Source organism: Saccoglossus kowalevskii, chromosome 10 (assembly GCF_978046115.1).
Source record: "Saccoglossus kowalevskii chromosome 10, keSacKowa6.1, whole genome shotgun sequence".
Classification (NCBI taxonomy): domain Eukaryota; kingdom Metazoa; phylum Hemichordata; class Enteropneusta; family Harrimaniidae; genus Saccoglossus; species Saccoglossus kowalevskii.
The window spans coordinates 36,067,226-36,079,619 of record NC_140650.1 but is presented as its reverse complement, the minus strand read 5'-3'; positions in this window follow the sequence as shown (position 1 = coordinate 36,079,619).

The window sequence follows — 12,394 nt, the reverse complement described above, 5'->3', positions numbered from 1 at the left end:
ATTTGATGTCTTTTTTCGAACAATTGCCTCGTTGAATAAATAGTAACGCCAATATATGTACTTCCATGAACTCACGGTCACATGGGGGTGTTAACTTTTAACGATTGGTATATGTATACATAAATCATGTGATATAATCATCCAAAAATATAGCCTTTTTTCTGATGAGGGATGCATTCGAGGAGCCTGTGACAACGTGGAAAACAATCTTAAGGGCATGGGGAGTAATCCGATAGTGGGTTGGGGTGCTCCGATAGTGGGTTGGGGTGCTCTGAGGTTATCAACAACATGAGAGAATAGTGATAGTTTATTTCAGTTTTAGTGAATTTCATTAATTACTTGTTGACGTCATTCTGTTTTCTCTGTGAAATATTTCATTATGTTTATGTTGTCAACAACACATTACAGAGGGTTATACAGTCATTTGTTAAATAAACCTTGTCCAATATAAACTCAATGATGAATCAAATGTGTATCATTTATTATAAAAACAAATACCGGGTTAGGAATTGGGCATGAAATATACAACGGAAACGCCATTGAAGGTTTGATTATTCACGCATTGTTGATGTTGACAGTTTCGGGGGCTATATCCGTTGTTTGATCATGTTTAGGGTCGATAGTCATACTTTATAGTCCCCAAGGATATTAAAAGCATATATTGAGAAGGGATGTGACTACATCTCCATAGAAACGTGAGGGGTCATTTATACAGGCGTGAACATTTCAAGGTTGTATGGAAATTATGAGATGTGCCGAGTAGCACAATGAAATGTATTTTTCATACTGTATAAGAAAGGTTTGCTTTTTGTGTGGGTCTTGAAATTAGTATCCATTAATATAAATAACATTTGTTAGTCTGAATTGTATAGTGTGTGGGTATTACCTTACAGTAATTGTGGTTGTGAATTTGATTGAGTTTTCTGCGAGCAGTCGTTACAGCCACCTCATGCCTAGAAAAGTGGGCGTGAAATGGTATGTGTATACGTGCGTGTGAACCGACAGGAATATGCTACTTCGACAGTTGCGCATTGATGCACCTACTTATCAGATTGTACTTGCCACTCCTCGATGATGTATGTTTATACGAAACCCGTATTACCTTTAGCAAACAGTCAGTTTTAGTGGAGAAAAAAACGCAATAACTAGAGGTGGCAGCGCAATAAAAATGCTGCAAATATATATCCTGTATGATATGTCTGGGGGTTACATCATATCACGGCACCTGAATACATCTCGGTCAGTGGCATTTACAGTAATATAAATGTACATACTAATAACGCAAGGGGGTTTACGCTTTACATGTGTTACTGATATCGGAAATATAGTTTGGACTGTTATATTCTATTACCTCGGCACACAGATTAATCGTACTCGACTTACATAAATGAGAGTGGAGATACTCATGGGAGCTTATGTGCACGCTTTACATTTATTCGCTTTCCGTGATTGTCTCCTTATATTAAACTTCTTTAACTGTGATATCGACACAACGCTCAGAGTGTGTTTCGTGACGCAATTATTACGTCGTTAATGTGACTTCAACCCTTAAAGATGGACGAACAGATATATATTTTTTTCAATATTGTAATACTGCATGTTGTACACCAAATTGATTTATCGTAAACTAAATTATTAGCTTTTCCGGCAAATACAAAATTATTTGTCAGATGAAAAAAAAGTACACCAATGCGCATGTGCAGTGATTGTACGTACCAAAAAAAACAGTGCAGTACAGAATGTCATCGCAGCATCGAAAAAAATACTCAAATTGTCCGTAATGTAGTCATCAACATACAATATCATTGCATCTTTAACCTACTAAGAATACAGTAACAAATGTGTACTCAAATTGTGTCTTGTCTATTTTTATAACAAAATATTTTGCATGATGGTAACTGTAGTGCGACAATGACAGTGAGTGGGGTATTACAAATTGAATGCTGACAGGTTGCAATTTGAAAATGTAAATCTACAGACATGACGTATGGATATCGTCTTATCACATTTTTTTGTCATTTGTATGTTTATTGACGCTGCTATATATTTTCTCGTAAATTTACAATAATATATCGAACCCAAGAGAAAATGGTTTGACTGGCAACATACGCGCAGAAACAAAATACACGAATAAATAAATTTCACGAATTCGTCTGCAAGATTGCAATTCTATGTCGTTTTAAACGTGCGTTTCCATGGGAACGTACCATATACAACAATCATTACAATTTTCACATTGAAACTACTTTATAATTGATGATATCTTTTGTAATATGCTTTCAATCTTAGAAGAAAATCATCGTTGCTGTTACACAATGTTATTGCTGATATCAACGAACAAATGTTCAATAATCACTATAGCAGCCATTTGTGTCGTTGTGTGACGTAACTGGCGATTTGGTACAATGATACGTGATAACAGATTAATCGGGGCTTGCATTGACAATTTGAGGGGAAAACTCACCATTCTAATGATTTCAGTGCAAGTTGATAACGGGGCAATTAAATGGATGACCCACCGCAGTGAGGATGGGAATAAGGCACATTTGTGCTCCAGGAAGACACTATTTGAATTGACTGCACGCTGTTATCGCAATGCATTACGATAACGCCTAAAAGCGAGTTCGTTCGTTCGAACGATCTTTGTAATCATATGGGTTGTGGAAGGGCATGTAGCTTCTTAATGCTTGGTGTACTATGCATATTATATTATATAACTATTACAATTAATTAATATATGTGTGTTGTAGTTGGTTTGCATGGAACATTTTTTTACCTGACTATATAACGATTTAAAAACCGTGTGATTGTTTATTTTTGAATATAAATAGAAAATCGACAAATTAGAGGACAAATACTATATCCACATTTACATATGTAAATTAAGGCGCCACAGTCACTGAGAAACGCGCGTTTAAACTGCATGTAAACTAACTAACGCTTGAGATGACATGAATTGTGTGTACATTTCAGTATACTGCATTATTCAGTTCACTCATTGTATTTGTTATGTACCGTCGGGGTCATTTCAGAATAGTCTCTTGACCTTCCACCAACAAGAGGTTAGAGGGGTTGGGATTTGTGTGACGGGGTGCCAATTATATGTGAAATGTAAACCAATCCATTTATTAGTAAACAAAATGCACCAGCAGTTGATACAAGGAAATATTATTTCAATTAATGCCATGTATTTCCATTATTACGGGCGTGAATATCTCACAATCGTCGTGCAAAGTGTTTGAAACTCTCTCAGTAAAAAGACGCGCATAACCTAATAAATTAAGACTTCTTTATCGCCTCACTTAATTCTCATCAGTTTCTAAACTTATTACCTCCCTTCATTCATATCTTCTATACCGACGCTATTTTGTATTATGAGAGAAATAAATTAAGTGAAGGGAGTGAGTGCACTCTCTTCTCCCATCACGTGTAATGTAATGTTTCGATTGTCTGTCAGAATGTTGTCCAGTGGAGTAAATCTTCTCAGATATAAACCTACAGATGTGAAAGCCACCGGTTATTGAACATCAACGCCATTGCGCTAACAAATAATACCATGGTGATTAGAGTCACCATTCACCGAGTCAGGTCAGCCTGTTTTCCAGAACATAATCACGCAGGAGAAATTACTCCGTTCAAGCAGAGGCTTGTTTAAATTGCGTGTATCAGGCGATCCAATGGAGGCAGAAAGCAGGTGCCCCGTGAGAAAATAATTTATGTAGAAAATTATATGTAATGGTATTTTTTATTATTGAGATATTCAAGCGACATCTTTGTATTTGTGTTTGGTTTTAGGCAGCAAACTTGTTTTAACATACAGTAACTGTCATGGGAATTTATAATCTATCAACTCCAATTCGTCGTAACGGGCACGATGTCTTTTACGTTACACGTGCTGCGGTCGATATGGGTCCCATGCGATATATACAACGTGTGTAAATACATAGTTTCATAATAGAATATTCAAACGCACACTGCTGCCGTGCGAAGACTACCGTTCTGTATATTAATTCTATAAATAAACTGTTATATTAATGTTTTTTCCAATATGCCATATATTATGTGCATTATACTCATTAATGACGTCATGGGCAGTGGCGTTGCGCTGGCTGTATGTATGATAAATATTACTAAGTTTCACCCCGCTCCATCCCAAGCCCAACTTGTATCCAGCTGAACGCAAGGTACTTATTCATTCGTTCCCTATAGTCATTGGATAGTCCCCTTAATTCAGGCACGCAGACCGTCAACATTACTAAGTCTGTACAGTATTATGCAACACATTGCCATGGCAACAGGGATTGTGAAACGCTACGGTTGACTTCACAATTATAAGGGGACATTTGATAATTCAAATCTATAAAACACACGGTGCATATATACTAGTACAACCACTCGCGTAGTGCTGACCAGTATGAGATATTTTAGAAGGCAGGTCATCATTTTCAAATCTCGACGGTATTCCACCGGACAGTTGTGGTATTTGTCCTTTTTATGATACGTACTAATATTATATAATTATATTGGTGTATTTTGAATAGTGAATAAAATCACATATTTACTGCATTTATACTTAATATATGTCATACGGCATATCTTTTCTGGATACACGATTATTGCACGCCTTGCTATTGTGTGACGTATTGTGTGATATATCACATGATAGCGAACCCTGTCGGGAGGTCATGCTCCAATCAGTCGAGGGGGGCACTGGTGCATCTACGTCCGCGTGATCAAAAGGCATGTGACATTGATTCAGGACTGTGTAGCCTTGATCCATACGTGATATTAATGATTGTGATAAGAACCATGCCAAATACAATATCTGAGCAAGTGAACAATGCATTAATTAACAATATTTGCACAACGAGTCCATCACTCCTGTCCCAGGATATGAAATTACCCGTCCCTTAGAACATACCATTCCGTGGAAGAAGAAGTTGAAATACTTTTCCTAGCCGTGCTCATGGAGTTAAAATATCGTTCCTAGCACCGGGAGGACAAATGAACAGGCACAGAGACTTAGTTCAAAGCGTTTGAATAATACTCCTGGCAACAGAAAAACAAATGGTATACCTTTAAGAACAGGCACAGAGACTTAGTTCGAAGCGTTTGAATAATTCTCCTGGCAGCAGAAAAACAAATGGTATACCTTTAAGAACAGGCACAGAGACTTAGTTCAAAGCGTTTGAATAATTCTCCTGGCAGCAGAAAAACAAATGGTATACCTTTAACAGGCACATAGGCATTGTTAAACGCGTTTGAATAATACTCCTGGTAGCAGAAAAAACAGGGACAGAGACATTGTTCAAAATATTTCTCCCGGCAGCAGGAGAAGAAGACTTTTCCTGGAGTTGAAATATTGTTGGTCTCAGGTTGTAAATTGTTCCATCGCTTAGAACAGAGAACAAAAATACGGTATACAGAGATTAACTATTGATTATGTAAATATAATTTTTAAATGACAGCAAATGTTGCAAACATTAAGTAAATACGGTCAGCTTACAGTTTCAATCGCATTACTCACTGCGAATTTTGTTTCTCCGCGGTGATTTGAATCTCACACTAGCATGTATCGTTACATACATCCATTCATCATCGTGTTCTTAGGTCAGGTAGAACACTAACGTGTCACACATAACATACATTCCTGCCAAACCTATTTTGTTTCTGTGTCAACTGACTAACATATCCGATAATTACCTTTATTTAAATCACTGTTGTGCATATAAGCTGCGGCAGATGGTGGTGACGAGTGCCTCCTTCAGAACAATGTTTTAAAAAGGTTTGCAGTTTGACATTGTCGTTGCATTTGTCATGTACATGTTTTCTATTAAGACCGTAATGTATATTCGATGACATTTAAATTTTCAATTCACAAGAAAAATCGAAGTCGCCATAGTACAGCGAAGTCGAAACGGTTGTCGGTTTTGATCATTCTACAGAGAGCTCTAATTTATAATATATATTAATATCCGCATTAAAAAATGGAAAAAAATGTCTTTGACCTTCAAGGACCTCGGGACCTGTGTTTATAACTCAATTGACCAATTATAATACAAACATTGAAGTGCCAAATAGAGACTGAGGAAGCATGCATGGTTTGAGTGAATGAATGATCGCAAGCGTGACTTTGAATTATTGTTCATCGATCAACTAATAATGATATTACTGATATATGACAGCCACCAAAGACCTTTGACCCCGTGAAACTACACACATTGTGTCATGCGTAGGATAGAGGGTGTAGTCGTTATTCTTTATTAACTTGACTGAGAGGCCTGATAACCACACTGAAAATTATCGCTAATATTGCGGACATATTTTCAGACATTCCAGACGAACAATGAATGCAATAATGACATGCTGAGAAACGCTTCAAATGAATCTTTCAAAATATATATTAAAACACATATTAAAACTTTACGGGAAACTGACAATTAAAATGGCGTTTTCATGACTTTAACGTTAGCAAACTTTACTATATTAAATGTCATAGGATCTAAGATACATTTTCTTTGCCATTTTATGTTGCGGGAAATATTAAGCCCAACATTAAATGCGACCGCATTCAATCTCTCCTAAATCATGGCACATATCCAGATAGAGCTTGTAATGAAAATATTATTAGAATTTAGTTTTCACTCTGTCAATCTCTGCATAGAAACGCACACTGATGGCGATCGTTGACATTCTCACCTTAATATTTATACGTTGATAACAAGATGAATTGCACTTTTCATTAATTCATATGTTTATATTCATATAATGTATCTAAATGTATATGTAATAAACTTCTGTGCTATTAGATGAGTAATGCAGACTACCATTACTTCCAATTTAGCGGTGTCTTTTCTGTTTATCTTAACAAGTAGGATTAAAGAGCAATTTGATTACTTGACATGTAATAGCATTGGGGAAACTTGAATGTGAAATGTATACGAAATGTAAATCGCTGAATTTGAACAAATTTTAAATTTCGTTGAGTATAATGTAAATGTGCTATAACCTACACATTTTGACAAAACACAGATTTGAGTAAAGGTGCTTTTTGGGCCGGGTTAGGCTTTATTTGACTGTCAGGCCTAACTACTAACTAGTCAAGGGTAAAACAGTATCCAATAATACTTGGTTTATGGTCAAACTGATTTGGGAAAAGGAACATTCTTTCTACAATTTACCAAAAAAAAAAAAATAACTTTAAAAATGTGAGTGATATCTTTTCGTATATGTGTTATTTAGAAATGTAGATTCTAATTCAAACGAGAAGTTACGATTCGCTTGTTTGAACAAACATAAGCCGATTGCTGATTGGGCAACGTTCAGATCATTTGGAAATTATTTTCATCGACATTTTGGTATCTAAACGTGTTTTTAAAAAAAAAACAATTATACGTAGAGCACATCATTCAAGCCTGAAACTATAGTACTATATACAAATTTTCCCGAAAGCCTACATCCCAAGAGTCAAACAAAGACTCATTTCAAACTCATTTCAGTAACACTCTGGTCAGAGTTACTTGGTTACATACAGAGTATACGTGGTTAGGCACATGATATAACCGGTTAGATACACAAAATAATTGGTTAGATACAGAGTATACTTGGTTAGGTACATGATATAACTGGTTAGATACACAAAATAGTTGGTTAGATACAGAGTATACGTGGTTAGGCACATGGTATAACTGGTTAGATACATAAAATAATTGGTTAGATACACAAAATAGTTGGTTAGATACAGAGTATACGTGGTTAAGCACATGATATAACTGGTTAGATACAGAAAATAATTGGTTAGATATACAAAATAGTTGGTTAGATACAGAGTATACGTGGTTAGGCACACAATATAACTGGTTAGATACAGAAAATAACTGGTTAGATACACAAAATAGTTGGTTAGATACAGAGTATACGTGGTTAAGCACATGATATAACTGGTTAGATACAGAAAATAATTGGTTAGATATACAAAATAGTTGGTTAGATACAGAGTATACGTGGTTAGGCACACAATATAACTGGTTAGATACAGAAAATAACTGGTTAGATACAGAAAATAGTTGGTTAGACACAGAGTATACGTGGTTAGGCACATGATATAACTGGATAGATACAGAAAATAATTGGTTAGATTGACAAAATAGTTGGTTAGACACAGAGTATACTTGGTTAGGTACATGGTATAACTGGTTAGATACAGAAAATAATTGGTTAGATACAAAGTATACTTGGTTAGATACAGAAAATAATTGGTTAGATACACAAAATAGTTGGTTAGATACAGAGTATACTTGGTTAGGTACATGATATACCTGGTTAGATGCAGAAAATAATTGGTTAGATACACAAAATAGTTGGTTAGATACAGAGTATACGTGGTTAGGCACACAATATAACTGGTTAGATACAGAAAATAACTGGTTAGATACAGAAAATAGTTGGTTAGACACAGAGTATACGTGGTTAGGCACATGATATAACTGGATAGATACAGAAAATAATTGGTTAGATACACAAAATAGTTGGTTAGACACAGAGTATACTTGATTAGGTACATGATATACCTGGTTAGATACAGAAAATAATTGGTTAGATACAAAGTATACTTGGTTAGATACAGAAAATAATTGGTTAGATACACAAAATAGTTGGTTAGACACAGAGTATACTTGGTTAGGTACATGGTATAACTGGTTAGATACAGAAAATAATTGGTTAGATACACAAAATAGTTGGTTAGACACAGAGTATACTTGGTTAGGTACATGGTATAACTGGTTAGATACAGAAAATAATTGGTTAGATACAAAGTATACTTGGTTAGATACAGAAAATAATTGGTTAGATACACAAAATAGTTGGTTAGATACAGAGTATACTTGGTTAGGTACATGATATACCTGGTTAGATACAGAAAATAATTGGTTAAATACAGAAAATAGTTGGTTAGACACAGAGTATACTTGGTTAGGTACATGGTATAACTGGTTAGATACAGAAAATAATTGGTTAGATACAAAGTATACTTGGTTAGATACAGAAAATAATTGGTTAGATACACAAAATAGTTGGTTAAATACAGAGTATACTTGGTTAGGTACATGATATAACTGGTTAGATACACAAAATAGTTGGTTAGATACAAAGTATACTTGGTTAGATACATGATATACCTGGTTAGATGCAGAAAATAATTGGTTAGATACAGAGTATACTTGGTTAGGTACATGATATAACTGGTTAGATACAGAAAATAATTGGCTAGATACAAAGTATACCTAGTTAGGCACATGGTATAACTGGTTAGATACATAACATAGTTGGTTAGATACATAGTATACTTGGTTAGGCACATGGTATAACTGGTTAGATACATAACATAGTTGGTTAGATACATAGTATACTTGGTTAGATACAGAAAATGGTTAGACATATAGTATACTTGAATAGGCGCATAGTATAATTGGTTAGACTGGCAGAGTATAACTGGTTAAATGTAGAATGTAATTTGTTAGATACAAAAGTATAATTGTTGCATACAGAACACATATGGTTAGATACAGAGTATAACTGGTTAAATGTAGAATGTAATTTGTTAGATACAAAAGTATAATTGTTGCATACAGAACACATATGGTTAGATATAGAGTATAATTGGTTAGATATCATTTCTAAGACTGGGAGAGTATATTTGTTAGGTGCAGAATACAAATGTGTATTTCGAAGTTCGGTTAACTGATAATAAAAATTTGAGTTACTAAATTTGAACGTTAAACGAAACAACAAATCCATGTTGCTCGTAACTCGTAAGTTCAGTTAACTGTTATTCAAAGTTCGAGTTACTAAATGTGGACAATTAACAAAAATAAAAATATATGTTGTCCATAACTCAATGTTCTGTTAATTGTTAATTGGACATCGAGTTACAATTTGGGAGTGGTTTTGAAAAATTGGACGTGGTTTATGAAATATAGATGTGATCATTTTGTAACTCGATTTTCGTATTTCGATGTCCGTAACTCGAACAATTCAGTATCTTCCCTATTGTACATTTATATGCTACTTTGTTACTTTGTTACACTGAAATTTTTATTCAGTTTGCCATTCTATATGTTTGAATAATTTAACCATTCATAATACAAATGTAATAAGATTGAATATTTAGATAAATATATTGAATCTGAAGCAATGTGCTGTGTAACCCATTTAGATGCATGTTAGCTTATTTATTTTGTAAAGTTATACTCATTAAAATATATAACTGTTTGTATATCTGAATTAACAGTATCATATTTTAGCCAAATTAGCACAGATTAGACACATTGAATTGCGCTATGTTCAAAGTACTCGGTAAGTTATACTCATTAATATATAACTGTTTGTATATCTGAATTAACAGTATCATATTTTAGCCAAATTAGCACAGATTAGCCACATTGAATTGCGCTATGTTCAAAGTACTCGGTAAGTTTTAAATACGTCTGACTCGAGAGATAAATTGACCACTTTATTTGCAGTAGATCAATCAGATAAATGACATTCTGTAGGAGTTTCTCGTCGATACTACATTGGCCGTTGTCTCAGTAATTCACAGCAAGAAACCTTGCAGTAGGTGCATATTACTTAACACGATTGAAATACACTACATGTGTCCGCTAACGGTTGCCGCAGCCACTATGTTGGAACATGGTATATCTCATTAAACAACTTCGTAGCCTGTCTAATGATCGATTGAATGGTCAAACGAGGTGAAAATATAAAAAAATTCAATTGAGTATAAGGATTAATTACGAGTTTGGATCACATGAATGATTTGTGGTACATTCCAACAATTTATCACAATTATCGCTTTCATTAAAACACGGCTCCATTTTACCAATACTAAATTGCATTATATAGTCATTAAGCGAAAAGTGGACGGAGGTCGAGGTCAAGAACCCTATCCAAGAGTGATAGAACAGTGACGTAATTAAAAGTAAATCAACTGGAAATTTAATCGATCCACATGCACGAGACACTGTGAAGGGGATGAGTCACGTGGTAAGCAAAGACAATTCCATACACGCACGTATTCATCGAACACGGCTACTCCTAAATACAAAACATGTATCATTACAATGAGGCCTCTTATTTTCCTATACAGTATAACGCATCATATGACTTGTTAGTTCGATTTACCATGGCTGGTTTACAAGATACTATTCTAATCAAATGTCTGCAAATCTATACATACAAATACAGAGGCATTGAATCAAATCGTCACACTGTGTCGTTGACACCGCGTTCTAATAATAGAATTTCAAATCTGTACTTTATTAAACGTTTATTGCGTTCTACAATAGATTTAGTCGTCACGCCGCGTCGATATGGGTCCCATGCAACGCTACAATGCCTGTAAAATACATCGTTTGTTTAAATGAAAATCGAAGCGGTCTGTACGTCTATAGTATTGTAAGTGGTCCGCCATTGCATAGTGGAGCACCTATGCTAACATTTCTGTTTTATTAAATGTCATATAATAAATATATAATTGTGCGTTAAATTGATAGAAAGAATTTTACCTATTCTAATTAATTCACCGTTTTCCCGCAGCCTACTCACCAATCGACTTTTCCGGAATACATCACCTGATTCCTGGCCTCATTTAAATATTATGGCAGCCATGTTTGAAATTTACCAGTTAACATGTCGTATTTCCGTGTATCAAAATGCTTGCACTCAATCATCTTTGAAAACTACAATGTCGGTTTCACACCACAATTCTGTTGATGTAGACGTCGACAGTCCAATTAATACAAAATGTCGAAATGTTTACAGATTCGATGTAACAAATATTTGTGTTTCTGATAAACGCACGACAAAACTTTTTTTAGATTATAGCACAGGGAGCCCAGGAACTATAATCAACTGTAATATGCAGTCTCTATGAGCGGGGGGGGGGGGTATCGGCTGGTATCGAGTGTAAGAAATAGACTGGTTACGAACCACATCGAGGTCACGACTCGGTTAGCCTTGCTCAACTGGTTCGTAACCAGTCTTGTGATTGGTTGTTGACAAATGCTGAACAGGCCACGCCTCCAACGGTGTCGTGCGTTCGGACTAACCGTTAGGAATTCCTAAATGGAGTCAATTTGTGTAGTTTTCTTTATTTATTCTGCAGATATCGGTAAAATGTAGGTAAGGCTTTGGCGAAATTCGAAGGAGCAACTAATATTCTTCAACCTGGTATTTTTTTTAGATTTTATTTTTTATTTTTTTCGTCTGTTTTTTCGAGTTTAAAAAATGTGAGCTGGCTGGAGCCTTCATCCCTTGTCTATTTCTTACACTCGATACCAGCCGATACCCCCCCCCCCGCGCTCATAGAGACTGCGTACTACAGTTGATTATA